Raw genomic sequence first — 18,864 nt, 5'->3', positions numbered from 1 at the left:
CGTATGTGGTGTGCATGTACGTAGTCCAGCGAATCCTCGTTCAAGAGATTTTCTTCTAACTCAATATATCGATGTGAGAAATCATACTAGCCGATAACTTGATATGTACGGTAACTTTAGTATACGCCTGGGCAGAAGGATTTATGATATATATAGAAACACACAATAAAGTCACAAAAACTAATCAATACCTAAATGTTACCTTGCATTGTTACACCAGGACATTAAACTTGCAAACTTTATCATTAATAATCAGAACGTATCGGCTTGTTAGGAGATCATCAATTTACAATAATTAAACCGTATCAAGCTGTTTATCTTTTATCTGACATGCTATTTCTATCTTGGGAGGAATATCGCAGACTAATCACAAACGCGAAGATTGTATCATGATATCACCTGATGCCGCAGGGCAACGTCTACTTGAACTGACGTAACAAAAAAACATAACGTGTTATGTTATTCTCCAATAAAATTGTGCTTTGGTCGGCCAATGTGACTTACAACCTACAAAAATATCAATTGAAATATTATCAGCTGAAATCATGTTTAGCTGTTGTATATACATGTATTTCTGACTGTAGTGAGGATATTGCATTGAAAAATTCATTTATCAAACATCATATCACATATTGTTCATTCAGTGGTTTGGCTGAAAGAAAATCAATTAGGGACACCTTTGTAGATGGCACGATGTTCAAATAACAGAATTAATTAGAATCAATCGTGAAGCATTCCCGTCACTATGATCAAACGTCAAGGTCACAGAGTCACAAGGTCAAAAGACACTTTCATCTTTTAATAACTAGGCAGTACGCGTACAGCAAAAAAACGTGTAAAATATGGAATAGGTGAAACAGGATTTTTTATCGCCTATACACACATGTATGTCAGATAGATTTCCGTACGTTAATTGACTGCAGAAGAGAACTGGACACCCAGCTCCGATATCTCCATTTATTCACCACGAAGTACTTTCTCTCTAATGTCCTCTACGTGTCTCTCTCATTAACCAGCATCAGATGGTCATACAAACATATTTTGTAATTTGTAAATTATTCGTATTACAAAATGAACTGTACTGGGGCTTAATCGGCACACAATGAATACTTCTACATGTTTTTTTATAATTTAATTTAATTTAAAACAACTTAAACTTAAAACTAAGACTTCGCAGAATACACAACTGCTGATGGATATCTCAGATTTGCTTTTTTTCGGCACAAATTTACAGCATGTGGTTGCATAAAGATAGAGATTATTAGTCGAGTAGGTCTTCATATCGTAAAAACATATATATGGAAACCAAATAGATATTATGCTCGCCAATTTTATATTCCTGATATATGATATGTCCAATACTGATATATACAAGGATCATAGTGTCTTCATCATAAAATCCATTCTTAAAGTAAATGAAGTTTAAACGCTCTTTTTCATTTACTAAAGCAGCTTTAGCAACCGCGTATGAATACAATGCATGTATGAACAGCCCATTTATCATAGTGCCCAATGATTTGCAGCCATAGTTGTAAACATAAATTAAACAAACACTCACACATCGGGAAAGCTCCATCTAAACAGTTTGGGAGCATTAGACAATAGTTGTTCGCAATCTTCGATGTATGGGTCTTATCTCCATGATGTGGCATCATTTGCATATTTATCGGATCGATATACCACGTGATACATGTGTTGTCTTCAACACTTGTTTGTTGTTAACCGTGCATTGACATAAGTCATTATTCCAAAGGCAGAAGGAATGATCGTGAAGAGGAGGTGTTTGCTCACTGATGAAGTCTGTAAAAGTTTGGGATGCTTCGTTCACTCATTTCAACGTTTCTAAACTTTTGATAAACGTGTTCTTTCTTGCTCGCTTCAACACTCCATTCACATCATTATCTCAAATATACATAAAATGTCCATTTCAAGATGCCCTCTCCAAATATAAGTAAATATTCACACTTTGAACCATCACCAATCTGCCAATTACAACACGTATATTTACAAGCAGGAGCGCACAGGAAACAGACACCCTGATGCATGTAAACCTGATGAAATAGCGATCCTAACAGAAGAGCTACCTCAACACTGTGGTCGATCTCGGCAGTCGTTTTAGCAAAGGGCATATTTCTATGTAACTAGAACAGTTTTTAAAATGGGGCCTAAAGCTAATGATAGATATACATTAATACTTCATGACACCTTCTATTCGTATATAAATACATGGGAGCTTATTACAATAACGTGCATAAATCTTATTACAAGGCTTGAAATACTGGAGTCGGAAATTTGAGGACCTACTCGACTCTCTCATGACCATTAACAGCCGATACAGCCAGACGATAACAATTGCAATATCCGCAGTAGGCCTATGGTGTCTTTCTATTACAGTCGCACAAATTGATAAAGGTGAGTATTCCTCTCATCTATTGGACTTTAGACTGATCTTTATCGTTGTCGATGAAAGGGGGGTTTAAGACGTTTCCCTGTTTCTGTTGGGCAATAGTTTGAGCACGTCTTTTGCGTGCTTCGAATGACTGGTTCCAAACACCCTATACATCAAACACGCTCGCAGCAGTCTCTATCAGCTGATCAATAGAATAAAAAGCTCGAGTTGTTCACTTATTTAGAGGAGTCAAATTATTCTAGACCGGTTACTGGGCGGGATTTTATTGCTTAATATGGCCTGGCCTAAAAACCTCGCCCAGTATAATCCTCTATGTATTATTCATCACATCAATAAAGTCAATGATTGTTTGTCTTTCTCCCGCCTAAAACTAGAATGTCCATTCCCAGTGTCACCGTGCCAGGAGGTTTGGCTGGTGGAATTACTCAAGCTGAATGCTATCACATATCCAGTCAGTTTGATGTATAGAGTTATGTAGACATAAGGATGCTCCGGGGGCCCATACACAGCTAGTAGGCGGCCCTGGACACCTCATTCGGTGATTTGAAAAAAACAAAGTCTTAAGCCTTTTTATAAGATTATTACTTCTGTCTATTTGTTTTACATTTCTTCTCTCAAAAATGCTTTAGGAAATCTGCTTATGTAAAGGCAGACTTTAAGTCTTGGTAGATCGTTCTTTCTAGCAATTGGGTATGCGAAATACCAGTATTTCTTTGCCTCCCCTCGTTCTAATAACCAGCTTAAGTTTCCCTGTGAAGCACGCACGTCGATTTAGATTTACGATTACTATCGTTTTGTCACAATGACAAGTTTTTGTTTTGCAAGTAAATGTTAACTTCATAACATTTACAGCACGAATCGGAGGAGGTTTAATGGGGGAGGAAAGCCCGAAGTGATGCATGTCTCAGACGTTTACCACTTTGGAGAAACCCATGAGCACGAGTATTTATGGTGCTGACAAACCTAATCGGGGCGGAACGGGATTCGAACCTACAGTCATAGGTTCCAGACACGCACAGCGAATTGTGGCGCCTTGAAGAACGTTAATTTGGCCAACCGTGCCACCAGTAGAGTGAGTGAGTGAGTGAGTGAGTATAGTTTTACGGCTCTTTTGGCAATATTCTATCAATATCACGAAATGGGGAAACCGGAAAAGGCTTCTAGCATTGTTCTCATGTGAGAATGGAACTAGGCGTGACAAGGGAACGCTTCTGCCACTAGGCTCCCCACCGTCCACCGTCAACCGTCCACCGTCATCTGTCCATGCAGAAGCCAGATTATAACCATGAACCAGGAAAACTAGTTAAATTGCAATTGTTTCTGGTTTTCTACCATTTCTATATATATGCCAAACAACAATTAATATGCCGATATATGTAACGACACCAAATATATAGAAAAGAATTACAATTAGCGTTATCACATTCACATCCGAGGGACCAAATTAATCCAATTGTACGGCCAACAGGAATATATCAAATTAGCTCCAGTTTTCGTTTAACACATTTTAGATACCCAAATTATTTCACGCTGTATCATCTTTCAGGAACCGGTTGTAAAAGGTCTCATTGCATTTGACATTTACATGCGATCAAAGAGATTCAGTGTATCAAGATTGATATTCTGCATACAAGCCCTTTGACCAGAAATGTCATCGGTTATGCATGTCTAGTAACTCTTTATCCAATATGTTTGAGTATCCGCTCGAGTCAAATGAAGGGGCTATAATGACAGTTATTTGTCTGTTAACCATGTTAATCGATGAAATAGGAAAGTGGTGTATCCTTTGGCCCAAGCTCGGGCCAGTTTCATGATGCATATCTCTATTCTCTTTACCTGCACAATTTGCGTAGAGACTGATGACTCTCGTGTGGTCATAAAGCTTGACTTTTAGAAAGGGAACCTAGAGAATTCGCGGTGGTATTTCTCGACCAGTCACTTGTTTTTTTATACGGAAATTGGTCCATGTCTTCCGTGACAAAATTAATCAGTTATTTACAGAATATGGCGTTGCAAAATATGTGGCTATAATTATATGGAAGCCAAGTGTTTGATGCAACACTGGTACCAACGAGTAAGTACAGATAAAACTATCATATATATGATCTGTTTACCGCTTGACACCATCGTTACCCTCTCGGTATAAAGAGCTTCTCTGTGATGAGCTTAGTTTGTTGATTAACTTCCGGGACAGACCCCCAGTTTCTAGAAGATTGGCCTTACCTATATGACAGCAAGACGAGGGAGATTTGAGGCTGATTTGCGACTTGCCCAGCACGGACAGGATAACTATGAGTAAGGTCCGACTTTCTGCCGGCTACCAGCACTGCTTCATGGGTTCAAGAACGTAGCACATGCCTCATTCAATATATTGAAGTCTGGCAATTCGTGACATTATGTAAAATGGCCTGTATTGTTTGCTGTTGCTACATATTTTAGACCCATTGTATTGTATTTTATGATTGTAAACCAGCTACTTTCTGTTTCATATAAATTGATAATTCATTTCTCTTGTGTGGTTATTTAAAGTACTGATTTCAGAATTTCACTCTGTATTCTTAACTTGGGAATCAACTCGTGACTGTAACAGTGACTCAAGAATATTAATTTGTCGGCCCTTAGTCCGTGTTGCCATATTGAAGATCAGATCAGGAACTAAGACAGATAAGTCACAGGATTTAACAAGCCAATGTAGATTTAACTACAGTAGTAGTAGTGTGCCTTCAGAGGAACCGATGGTTCTTATTATGTAGCCAGATTCAAAGTTCAAAGATACAAAGGAGGAACAAATCACAGACACATTTTGAGACCCTATACCTACATTATCAATTTCCACATGGCGAAAAATATTTGGCTGAGAAGTTGTTCAAAGGGGATTTTCCAATATTTATTTCATAAAATCAGATCTGAATATGATAAACAGTCACGTTGAAGTGAGTCCATTGACAAGAGGACCTATGCAAAGATTCAGCGTCGTAAGCCCACAGTTCTAGGTCCAGTATATGGCTACCGTGGCGACCATATTGAAATTCAGATCGGAATTATCTTAATCAAACCTGTGAGACAACATTGATGGAATATCCGCGCAAATATTCAGTTCCGTAATTGGTCCGGCATTTTCTTCAGAGATGAACAAAACATGGAGAGTGAACGGACGAAAGGACCGAAGACACACGCCAGGCAATTCCAATAGCTCAGCTGATGTTAAAAGGGTTACGCTTAATGAGACGTACGTCTGTAAACTACTGTATATATGGAATGCGAGCATCGTTCATAGCATCGTTCGAGTTTCATTGAACACAGCAAGCAGATTGGCGCCACTTTCTCGTTTGCCATTATCCTTTCTAATTCAGTTACAGTTCAATTACAAGCCGTGATATCAAGATGTTCTTAATTGCCTCCAATATCGTTTAATAGAAATCGTAGATGTGTTTGAACGTTTAAATTTGTCGGTGGAAATAACATATTAAAGAAACCATTTAAATCAGAATTAATCAAACAGAAGGCTCGCTCATGAATCACTGAGCACCTTAGTCTTTAGGCCACAACACATTGATTACTTTTTCTGCCTCAAGAGCATGTGGAGATTCAATATTCAATTAGCTGGGACAAGTTATGAGCGATGTATAAATTACAAATCAAATCTTAGTTCAAATGTCTTTGGCGATGTCATTACAAGGACGCTCCAATGATAGATTAATATAATTTCGAAAATATTATATATGTATACATTCAAACAAACATGATACATTTCTATAAATCCCACCATTACGATGAAGCTTACTCGTGATAGATTGATTGACGGGAACGTTGAAGGAGATTGGTAGCATTAGGCAGACGTAGCCAAAGTAACGTTCTGATAGATGTATTTGGTCGTATGGTAAACATTGGTACTTCTAATTAGCACACAGCAGCTGTGACTAAAAAGGCTTTACGTCTAATGGGGCTGTGTGAGGTTCTACAAGTAGGATAAGCCAAACAGACTGTAAGGAATCTTAACAAGGAGCAGTGACGTGAGCACTGACTTAGTAGATCACATGATCTCATTCTATAATTGCTTATCACAATTAACGTATGGCTTTTTCAATTTCTACTGTTTTACTGATATTTTGATGAAACATATACATTTAACAGGAAAACACTGGAAATGTATGGAAATAATATTATCTGATTCACTCATTGTTGACATCTAAATTAAAGAATAAAATATAGATAAATATAACTTCGAGATTCGAAGCCATGATCAACGGATCCTGTCACGATTTAGGGGGCAAATCTTCAACGCGAATAGTCACACACACGCACGCACGCACGTACGCACGCACACACACACACACACACACACACACACTTTATGACACATACACACACCCATACACACACACACTTTATCACACATACACACACCCATACACGCACGCACGCACGCACGCACGCACGCACACACACACACACGCACGCACGCACACACACACACACACACACACACACGCTTCCTATAAATATTTAATTGTGAGCAACAGACGATGGTCATCAATGTTCGGTCACGATATGTACTTATCATACGAAGACGCTATATGTTTCCAATCTATATTCAAATCGAACACCGTCCCAGCCTGAATATTTTAAACGAAACCTAAGTGATAGAATACAAAATCCGTACTGCACAGACACGGAGATTGTTTCGTTGACATTCAAGTCAACCAAAGGATCATTAATGTCATGCTTCATCTGTTCCGAAACCTCGAGGTAATGATGTCGATTCAGCTCTGACAGCTTACTATCAATGCTGGAGGTAAAGTTAAAATTGTCTTTTTGGTGGAATCTAAAAATCGACTAATCACTAATCCATTGTAAAGGATGGTCAATACATCTGTGAAGAAACCTTGAGATATGATGTCAATCCATCACTGACAGCTAACTGTACTGCTGGAGGTAAAGTGAAAATTGCAGTTTTGAAGGAATTTAAAAACTGACTCATATCCAATGCATTGTAAAGGATGCGTGGTCTGCGAGAAGGCCGCGGGGACGTCTATCCCACATGATTGATGCATCCGCTTATTCAGATGGAGGGCCAAAGTAATATGTGAGTTACACAAGGCGGCGCTGTCTCATGTGGCTGATGATTATAGGCAGTCTCAGATCTGTCTCAGTAGCAACACAGGTATTTTTATCTTCATCAGAAAACACTATTTCGAACGAATATGACCATCAGAATGGTTAAATGGACATATGAATGTTTGACCGATGGCTCTGATGACCAATATCCTTCAGGCGTTTGACCTATTGTATATTGCCTTCTGTATTTGAAAGCAGAGCGGATTTTGATAGCAAGCTTATACTGTTCTTGGTATCATTTTCTGTAAAATGCTTAATGGACGTTACATATATAGCTTTAAATGTCTTGAAAGTCGAAAGAAAACATGTCCTCCTCTTTAAGTGGCATATGTGTCCATTGCAAAATATTATTATCATGATCTGTATTAAATTGAGTTCAGATACCATAGTAATTGTGATAACAATACTAGTTTGACAACCAAGAATTGTTAGTGAAACACACTGATACATCCACTAACCTGATCTGTTTCAGTTGTTATACACGCACATTTAACTGATGTTCCCGTATGTCTGAAAACCGTCCCATGTCAAAGATGTTATCACTAGAAGCATAAAGAATATGTTTCCGCTCTTGTTTTATCATGAAACATATAATGTTTTCATTTCTCAATTATTTCGTTATGTATTACGTCGTAAAGAGTCTCCCAGTGTAACCCGCGCGTGATGTCAAAATGGGATGTATTGAATTTCTTTTTCGAATCCACCAGACGAAAATGATGTTCTTCTAAATTAATAACAAAGTTAGCAGTAAATCCTTAGAATATGTTTAACCAAGGACAGATATATGTAATGAGCGACAATGACAGACATATGTGTCAATATAAACCCAGACTAAAGCATATGTGTAAGAACGCGTGTCAACATTTACTTCAGATGGAGCATGTGTGTGGTCGTCCCCCAAAAGTCAACAGACCATATCTTTGTAACAAGAAAATGATCGTGGTGTCGACAAAAGACTTACTGATACAGCCGTTGAAAATAAACGTATTCGATTCAGCGGTCAAACAAACTGAATATATAGCGATATCGAGTGTTGCTGATTGAGTGCTGATGAATTGATATTTAAAGGGTCAATAACACTTGAAACAGTTCTGTCGATAAGATTATTAAATAAGATCTCCATGAGAACCATATTATCTGGAAGATGGTTTACTGAAATTGATGAATCTACTTTCATTATGCCAAGATGGAGTATCTTCCATATGCCATTTTGGCATGTGCACTGAAGTATTGGACGTTCAGTCTGTTGACACAATTCATTTTGCTTCATCAGCCAAAAATGATTCCACGTCCCATTCTGTGAATGTTAAAAGACGTCAAGATCAGAGACGCTGTTCTCGTGAGGGGTTTCTCATCTTTTATTCTGAGACCCCACAACATCATATGCATCGGCAAACATCGCTAATCACGAAATGTGACGTAACGTCTTGCATAAAACATTCATTGTCTGATGCTGCGATGTCACACAAGGAAACGTTGCTAAAATGCTGGTGCTATATAAACATATGAGGGGGTTTGTTGAAGAGGTTATTTGTTAAAACTGCACAAATACATAAAATAAATCATTAACCTTATGACCCGTGAAGATTCGGGGTAGAGTATGTCTTTAGCAACCCATACTTGCGACTATACTTGTCATATAAAGCGACTAACGGGATCGGGTAGTCAGGCCCGCTGACTTGGTTGATGCATGTCATTGTATCCCAATTGCGAAGATCGATTCTCACGATATCAATCACTGGATTGTCTTGTCCAGACTCGATTATTTACAGACCGCCGTTAACGGTAGATGGAATACTGTTGAGTTCGTCGTTAAACAACAAACAAACAAACACACATACAAACAAACATTAAACATATATCTTTATGTAAAAGCAACTTGGTTTGCAAGTACTCATGGTTATGTGAACTTTCATGGACCCCTGTCGTGAAATGAAACCTTCTTTCCAAGGATTGTGTAACTACTCTACTTACAACACACGCAAAATCTCTGTTTACCTGCTATTTAAAGACAAAGTTTTGAATATAATATGACATTTTACTTGCATAATGATCACCATTTCGTGACCAACATAGGCTATGTATTTTTTTTTAAATTTGATAAATGTCAAAGATATAAACGGTTTTTTATATATACTACTTAAAAGAAGTTAAGGACCACCTGATTCTTTCATATTAATATAGTAAATACATCATGGCATGCCAGATTAACTGTAGTAATATGAAAGAATCAAGTGTTCCTTAACTTCTTTTGAGTAGTATACTAGTATATAAAAAAGTGAAAATGAAAAATCAAATGAACGTCAGTTACATCTCATCACAGGTTTTTATTTAAATTTTGAAAATATTTTAGAACGGTCATAAAGAAAGAATTGCTGTTAAATCTACACAAGGCCTTCACATATTATCATGACATGCGAGCTGTCAATCTTGCAAGTTTAGTAAAAATATATGACCATGTGTTGTTTTGATAATATCAACAAACGGAAAAAAGTAACTTTGCTTCATATAAAGTTCAATAAAAAATATATTTATTCGAAAATCATATGTGCATATTTCAATACAAATTCATGAAGACATCTCCTTAGCATTTAAGTTCGTGATTCACATAATGCACGGCGCACAGTTAGGACATTTGCGTGATTGTTAGAAGCATAGTACTCACAAACGTGATTTTTGAAAGTGAACAGCACGCATTGATTGTTTAGCTGTCAGTTGCTCATAAAATCACTTTTGTTTAACCGTAAAAGTGCCGTGGCTATGTCGCGAAATATAATACCATCATTTTGGTGACGTTATCTACTCATTACTTGCCGGGGGCCGCTCGTCCATGTGTGACGTTTCGTCCAACATATTCGGTTGGTGCATCTACGAAATTGATACTGAACTGCCACATCAACAGCTCGGACAATTCCTGGGTTGAGACCAATTAGTGGCAGAGCCGAACGCAACAGTTGACGGAGCACAACATCCGTTCCCCGTTCCCGACGTCAAGCGATACGCCCAATTTTGCTTTCACGCCACCGTCAGACACGCCTAGGTCGATGTAGACAGCATCTGAGGTTCAGGAGACAAGAATGGGACAGTATACTGTTCATAAATGAGGCCAAGTGTGTTCAGGACAACTCTGATGGTCGTGCAAGGGTCTACAGGCGTCCCCGAGAACGTATTAGCGACGCTTGCGTTCACTCAACGGATAGACGCTTACGACAGAACCTGCAGCGCTTGCTCAGGTGGTCCAATTTTTGGTTGACCATTGGAAATACAATGTCCCCCAGACGTGTAATGTTATTAATTACTGAAATCAGGCATTCCGGCAACCATGGCATATATACACCGGTAGAGGTTGCACACGTTTAATTTTATTGATTGTTTTGATTGACCGTTTAAAAGACAAACGATTGCTTACTTTGATATGAACACAGCCAAAATTAAAGTGAGCTGGTGGATAACTGCAAAGTTCAAACTTTAGCAATGTTCTAAGTTATATTGAATAAGTGAATAATAATTAGCCTCTAATATATATATATATATATATATATATATATATATATATATATATTATATATATATATATATATATATATATGAATGATGCAAATGTATGTTGTACAATGGATCAATTGGCCTTTATACATCTGTCTGTCTCTCTGTCTTTCGGTTTTACTATTAACCTCTGGAATACTATCACTGGTTACGTCCACATGACTGATCTCCTCATGTTCATTCTGAATGACAGTGTGTACAGTTGTCTTCTCTGTCATAGAATCTGGCATGATTGCGCTAGCATGATACGTATCAAATGCATTGACAGATTTACTTGCTCTCACATCATATGCAATGTTTCGGAGGTCAGGCTCTGGCTAGACGGATGCTGAGTAGTTTACATGCTTTATTCTTGTCTCGTTTCTGTCTGGCATATCAAATATCCTTATGCAGGTCAGAATTTCTGTTTCCATCATTAGTTAATTTTCCTATGGCATTAGTGATCTCTGTGCATGAAGGCATACCAACCTTTTAGGTTTCAGACATATCTGTTCCTCTTGTCAGTCCACCGCTTCTCTTAAGAGTCCTCATCAGAGTGAGTGAGTTGGGTTTAACGCCGCTTGTAACATTTTACCAGTCATATCACGGGCTGTCAGCTTAATGAGGGAGAAAAGCCCAGAGTGATGCAGATCTCAGATGTTTGCCACTTTGGTGAAATCCACGAGCAAGAGTACGGTGCCATTGCGTAGAATATAAACCCCGTCGTTGTAATGGAACCACAACTGTCTAGTTCTGATGTCTCTTGTGGTATTCTTCTACATACCTGTCCTTTGTTGAATTCTCTGAGGAGAAGTAGAAAAGATAAACAGACGTCACTGACAGACAAAGACTCGCTCATGAAATCATCATAAAGGACTGTTGCACTTTTGATATCCCCATCATCCGTGATGAAAGCTTGCAACTAGTTCATCTGTGGAAGACATATACAATCTTCGGGAAGGGTAACTTCAAAGGGTCTTGACACCAACATTGCATTCAGGGCTGTATCAATCAGAAAATGTGCTCGCATGGCTCTTACTGCTCCTCTTCCAGCCAGAATAAGACTCACTGTGGTATGAGCATATATCACCTCACGTCACTCAAGTAGATCTGATTCAGAAACCCAATACATGTACACCCAAAAAGCTCATCCGTGTGTGCAGGCCTCCACGTCTCAGAACTATGTTCTTCAGATAAATTGACGCTGGTACCATTGTAGCTTTCCACCAGAGAGGTTGGACAAATGTACATGTAGTGATTGGTGGTAAACTGTAATGTGGTGCATACACGTGATAGATGACTAGAATTCATGTCAGCTTTTCCTGGATGTTTCACGCACTCTTCATAACTTGCACCATGCCTGACCAGACATACCTTATAGCTATGAGAAGCTAAACACACTTCCATAGGAAGATTATGTACCCTCTGTGATATTGATGAAATAGAAGATGAGGAACACTTCCTATTACAATGCCCTCTGTACAAAGACCTAAGACAGGAACTTTATTCATCACCCACCTTGGCTATGCCCACAATTTCTCTAAATATACTTTTAAGTCCACCAAATCCTTTTGCAAAAATTATCTCCAATTTCATTCACAAAATGTTCAGGCAAAGAAAATCTGCATTTCCTCTCTAGCAATATAATCATAGTAATGTTTGTATTCTATTGTTTATGTCAGTGTTTAATTAGACATGTTCATGTTTTGTACCCTGCCCCCTGTGGATGTTTATGTACAATAAATATTCTTCTTCTTCTTCTTCTTCTACTAGTATGTCAATGTATGATGTCCCAACCTCCGCAGCTATGTTTGTGAGTGCATTGTACTTCAGATGTCAAAATCCTTCATCCTTCCTGTGGCAGTGATATCATCTGCTGTTATGTCATTTCTTAGTAATGAAGAGTGAGTGAGTGAGTGAATGAGTGAGTGAGTATGGTTTTACGCCGCTTTTAGCAATATTCAAGCAATACCACGGCTGGGGACACCACAAATGGGCTTCACACATTGTACCCATGTCGGGAATCGAAGCCGGGTCTTCGGCGTGACGAGCGAACGCTTTAACCACTAGGCTACCCGACCGCCCCTAGTAATGAAGAACCAACTGGAGTTATTTTACTTCAATAACTGCAATCAACTATGTATTACTTTTGATAAAGAGGCACTTTACATGTATTAATTACTTGAAACTAAATTGGAGTTTGTATTTAGGTTACTTTTAAAGTAATGGTACAGTATATTTCAATTTAATATCTATATCAAACAATTTAATATTAATATCTAGTTTCCAAACACTAAAACACACACAAAAGATTCCTCAGAACTATATAAATAAATTCAACATATTTCTCTGAAAGTTTTATGAAGTTGATATGCATCATTACACAATTAAAACAAATAAGAAATCATAATATCACATTAGTCTTTCGGAGTGGCCGTGATCTTTGAGGTCAAATTTGATAGTGTTCCACCATTCCGACTTTGCTACACTTTTTATATGTTAAAAATAGATAGATTCTAGAGTGTAAATTAGTTAAAATCGTTTCTGTTTCAATCTGTGGTGGGTGCCTTGCCAATTTGGCTGAACAAATCAGTTTAATGCGGCGTTAAGCCAAACTTCCTCGCTCATAATCACTATGTCACTGTTTACTGTTTACGACAGGTAATACGGTGTATCCTTTATCTCAAGCATAGGGATTGTTGATGTGCCTGTATTTCTCTTCGAAAAGGAATCGAGTCCTAACTGTAGCAATATCATTGCATATACATGATGTACACAAACTCATTTATGGAACCTAAAACTACAAGAATACTTCCATCTCCAGACTACGGGTCTTAAGGTCTCTATTGAGGTTTTTTCAGACAGATCTTGTTAATGATAAATAACACAGAAGTGGGACATAAAATCTACCTTTTTACGGTGTGAACTGAAACGTTATTTAATTAGTTTTCTTCCCACGTACATGTTATTTCTGATGCCTCCTTTAATGATGTGGTTACATTAGCTTTGTTAAGTGACAGAGACGGTCCACCTGCGACACTGTCCAATGTATCTGCACCGTGATCAGTCTATTGATCAGGAGAAGGGAAAACACATGTGTTTGCCGTCGAGAAACTAACATATAGATTAGGGAGCAGAAAACGGAATTGAAACCTCTAAGAAATGTCTCAATCTGGCAAAATCGGATTAATCAATTCTGGTGCAAAGTACTACCTTGGCGAAGGAGATGACACTTGACTGAGGAACATTGCTCAAATATGTTTTGGGTCAATAACAGCTACCAGCGCCTGTCAATATAATTCACTATCTTTATTCAATGAACCTTACAAATTGGCATTTAAGGACATACTGGAGGTGTGAAATTTTCAATAACCTTGTTGAGTTTGATGGTGTAATGTCAGGGAGTCAGATATAAACATGGGGGTTGCAAGACGTTTGTCCAGCGCAATGTCCTTTGCTGACATGGTGTGCCTTGTAATCTATTTTGTTTCTTAAAGATGTCTTTAAGCCCATGGTTATTTCTAACATAACCTTGGCCATCACTCTAGCATCTGCCGTTGTCATTTGAACATGGGATTTGAGAGTTTACAAAGAAGCAATTACATGTTGCAATGAGGCGATAGCACGGTTAATGAAGCAGTTAGCACACTTCAATGAGGTCTTATCACAGGTTTGATAACAAGAGGGTAGGGGGCCCACAACACCAACCCAATATCCGTCTCGAGAGGACAACAATTGATTCTCCTGATGTGCCTGGAATATCCCTTTACTCAAGAGGCAGCTTAACCTTAGACAAACTGGAAATAGAATGGCTACTGTTAAGTAATGCGAGACTGACACAGTAACAGTAATGAGACAGGTTTAATGACAGACATGTTCGCCTACGGGTTTCACACCAAGCCTCTTAAGCTGCCTGTTCCATTCTTCGGATATATGTGCCCAAATCATGACCAATGATGAAGACGTTCACATTTCTTTTCCAGGATCAGTTCTCCATTGACGTTCCTTCTGACGCAATGTCGGATTTAATGAGTCGACATTATGAAATATCTCTTATGCGAGAATATGAATTATTTACCAAACATTCACACAGTCACGATTAATTAGGAAGCTACACCTTCTAAATATGATGATATTACCTTGGGAGTTTCACAACATTATACTTCTAAAATGCTTACTTGTTACTTCTAAATTACAGGAACATGCATGTAACAAGTTGTTTATGGGCGTTCTATATGTTTTCATCAAAGTCTATATCGAGATCATGCGCACGACATATGATATATTTCTCTACTAGTCTCTTACAAACAGTAAGGTATATGTCATTAAAGACTTTGTCCCTTGACATGTGGGTCAATTTGCTGCACATTGCTGAAAGAAATCCCTCAGAAATCGTGCAGAATGTTAGTGATCTTAAGGTCATAAAAACCTGTTGTACCTCCAATTAGGCGACGAAGAAGTGTTCAGTGCTATGAAATGAGGTTTAAATTGGGACTAGACGTGGGAATTTGAGATTTCAAGATGCTTCTCCAGTTCCAACCAACATAATAGAGGCAAGAAGTTTAAAAAAAATAAAGGATAGCGTTAAATGGTTGCTTTCAAGACAAATGCAGCGTTAAGGTTTAAACATGGAACAACTGAACTGTACTTCATTAAACGCAGGTCACAAGCACCGACATGAGAGGTACAATTCTTGTATTGATTAACATACAAAATATATGTACATTATAACAGTAGTACAATGTTATAAATATAGTTTCCGAGCAGTCGGATCAGGTACAGAAGACAGCTGAAAATTTGTACAAACATTTATGCAACATTTTTTCCAGGATTGAACTTTATCATGATTATTTTACACGGCTAAGACAGTTTTCTCATTGTTACCAATATTGGGCCATTAAAGAGTCAATTCATTTTATACTAGTTAGGTTTAATGTATTAATATTTTTGAATGAGTTGTGGTCAGTACTGTTCGAGGTATTGTAAAAAGTGATGAAACTCTCTTAGTAATGAAACCCACACACAGGGGAATGAGCTGAGACACGGAGACTAAACGTCCTGCATTTTTATGTTGTGACTCCTAACTTACAGCCAAAACCAATACCATCAATTTACCTTCCTCCTTATACAAATCGTCATCCAATACTGGAGTATAGTTTCGTTGAATTGTACACTAACTGGACATCGTCCTCCTTGAATGTACAACACGTTTTCAGAAATTATACCATCCTCGTATATTTAGTTGGTGATTAATTTCTTTTCCCCATAAATACTGTGAACTTGGTCAAAGGTTGCATTCACCTCCTGGTTAAAAAAGCAAGCGTTTAAATGGTTAATCATGTTATTACATTTTTGTCAAAGTCCGTTGTGTACATGTTCCATGGAGTGTACTTTCAATCATGAGTAAACACGTGTACTGTTACCTTTGGCAGCTTAAGATAACACTGAAAAATTACCTGTATAATTAGCTCTCGGTACTGTCTTTATTCAGCCAGCACCGGGTAAGCTGTCTATTGACCTCCAGGTGAATGGTCAAGTCTTCGGGTTCGAGGGAGATAACTGAATCTCATTATGGTAGTTTATCCTGGTATTTACACGCAGACTTTAATCACAGTCTTCTCACATTTGCCTCAAATGTTCAGTTTTATCCCGACATTTTTTTTAAGAATTTGGCGCTATTTATATGACTTCGAGGGTGCCTTTAATAATGGCGTTGAATTGTAAAAAGCTCTTCTGGTTTGGACGATCACGTCCTTTAATAGTATAATAATTGTAACTGAACACCTCCACCTCAGTAAACGTCAACGTAATAATCGTATGCATAATTGGTTTTTGTGCTTTTTTAAATGTAACTGACACGTTCATATATTTTTTATGTAACATATATAAGAATATATGTGTGAATACACCACAGACAGTGGCGTTTTAATACTTATGCAAAAATCACCATCATGCCACATAATGCTACCTTGTATTAAATATTTTCACTCCTCAAAAAAAGATCGCACAGGTAGCTTGTTAGTAAATTTGTTGTAACTATAAAGTTATATATACATGTATATACCATATACTTAATTTAATATCATAGATATAAATATGACATTTTGGAGCTCGAGAGTCACATGTTGTCGTTGTACAAAGGCATTGAAAACTCTTCATTGTCATGTCATATAAGGCTACAAGGTTGCGCTGAACTCGTGTCTGGTGTGACCTCCCCAGGCAGCAATCACGTCTCCTCGGCACTGACTCGATAAGTGTACGAATTCTGTTCTGCTTGTAACGCGTTGGTAGGAGTGTCTGCGGTGTGTTCTGACGTTGACGTACACGTCGATCGAGTTCATCCCAGAGGTGTGCGATTGGGTTGAGATCTAGAAATCTCGACGGACAGGGTAAAACGTTGGTGTTGGCATTATGAAGGTAGTCTATCGTGACACGAGCTGTGTGCGGTCGGAGCGTTGTCCTGTTGAAACAGCTCCCGCTGGCGGTAAATGATTGGAAGAAGGTGAGATTGAAGAATTTGTAGCGATTTGCTGTCAAATTTCCCTGACCCACAACTAAGTCAGATCTCGTGGTGTCGGATATAGCCCCCACACCATGACACTACTGCCACCGAAACTGCAGAATGTGGGGCAAAACGCTCATTTCGACAACGATTAAAACGTTGTCTTCCATCTCGCCGGTGAAGAAGAAATCGTGATTCATCGCTAAACCGCACTCGTCTCCAGTTCCTCAAATTCCAAGGCTGTAAGGTATGGCACCAATGCAAGCGTTGCTGTCGATGGATCTGTTGCAAAACGTTGACGATGACTGGTCTTCTCGCGAAGATGGTTCCTGACAGTCTGTTCCGATATCCTCCTCATACTGGGGATGCGTCCCGCAGTCTCGGTAGCTGTGGCATTGCGATCACGTAGGTGGAACATTCGAATGAAGCGATCCTGGGCAGGGGTGGTAACTCTTGGTCGGCCGGTTCTCGGACGGTCTGCAGTGGAATTGAACTGTGTGTATCGGTCCCAAAGGAGGCAAATGGTGCTGTGGTGGACGTTGAAGTGTCGTGCAACAGAGGACTGCGATTCCCCTCTTTGGATATGTCCTATGGCGATGTTCCGATCGGCAGCGATGAGTCTCGACATTTTAGAACTTGAAAAATGTTGACAATTGAAAGACATGTTATTGGCTTATGCTTACCTTTTTATAGTCACTACCACGCGTAACGAATGCCATAACTTGCACGTGCATTTTACTTTACTGTTTTCTTCCATGGCATTTTTGAACAAGTGTGAATGGCTGCGTTTTGACGCACCGTTTGTCGATTATCAGGCCACAAACAGTTTCCAATAAAATATATCTAATTTATATACAGGGTTTTCTGTGAAGTCAGGTTCAATGAACTACATACTTCCTGTGCGTTTCTTCTTTTGAAGAGTGTAGGTGATGAAAAGTCTTATTTATTGTGCCTTATACAGAGTTTGAGTCGTCAAGCTGATATTACAATTAAACAACACATTTTTTATTGATTATTTTTCCTTTCCAAAAAGTGGACAAGATGCATATTTACATGGATGATGACGAAATCATTCATCACAATTAATTTATAACAAAGAAAATACCTAATTGTGTTTTAGTTTTGTTTTTATTATTTTTATTGAAATAAACCAATTGTTAACAAACTTTCTGTTTTATTTTTATTTATACCACATGACCTTCAAAAACACTGCAACCAAAAAAGTGCAATGCGCATCTCGAATACAAACCATGACAAACCTTCACTCCAGTACTCATGCAATCAACTTTAGAGCCTTTCTGTGTCATTA

The 18,864-nt window shown here is 38.3% G+C and overlaps 1 protein-coding gene across 1 annotated transcript in view; it reads right to left on the bottom strand.

The window, feature by feature from the left end:
• LOC139469315 (substance-P receptor-like) overlaps nt 1–18,864 on the bottom strand; it is a 55,122-nt gene that overhangs the window by 17,226 nt on the left and 19,032 nt on the right. The window lies entirely within an intron of this gene.

The sequence above is a fragment of the Haliotis cracherodii genome, unplaced genomic scaffold (assembly GCF_022045235.1).
Source record: "Haliotis cracherodii isolate W230 unplaced genomic scaffold, xgHalCrac1.p SCAF_2, whole genome shotgun sequence".
NCBI classification, from domain to species: domain Eukaryota; kingdom Metazoa; phylum Mollusca; class Gastropoda; order Lepetellida; family Haliotidae; genus Haliotis; species Haliotis cracherodii.
This window is presented reverse-complemented; position numbering and strand designations above follow the sequence as displayed.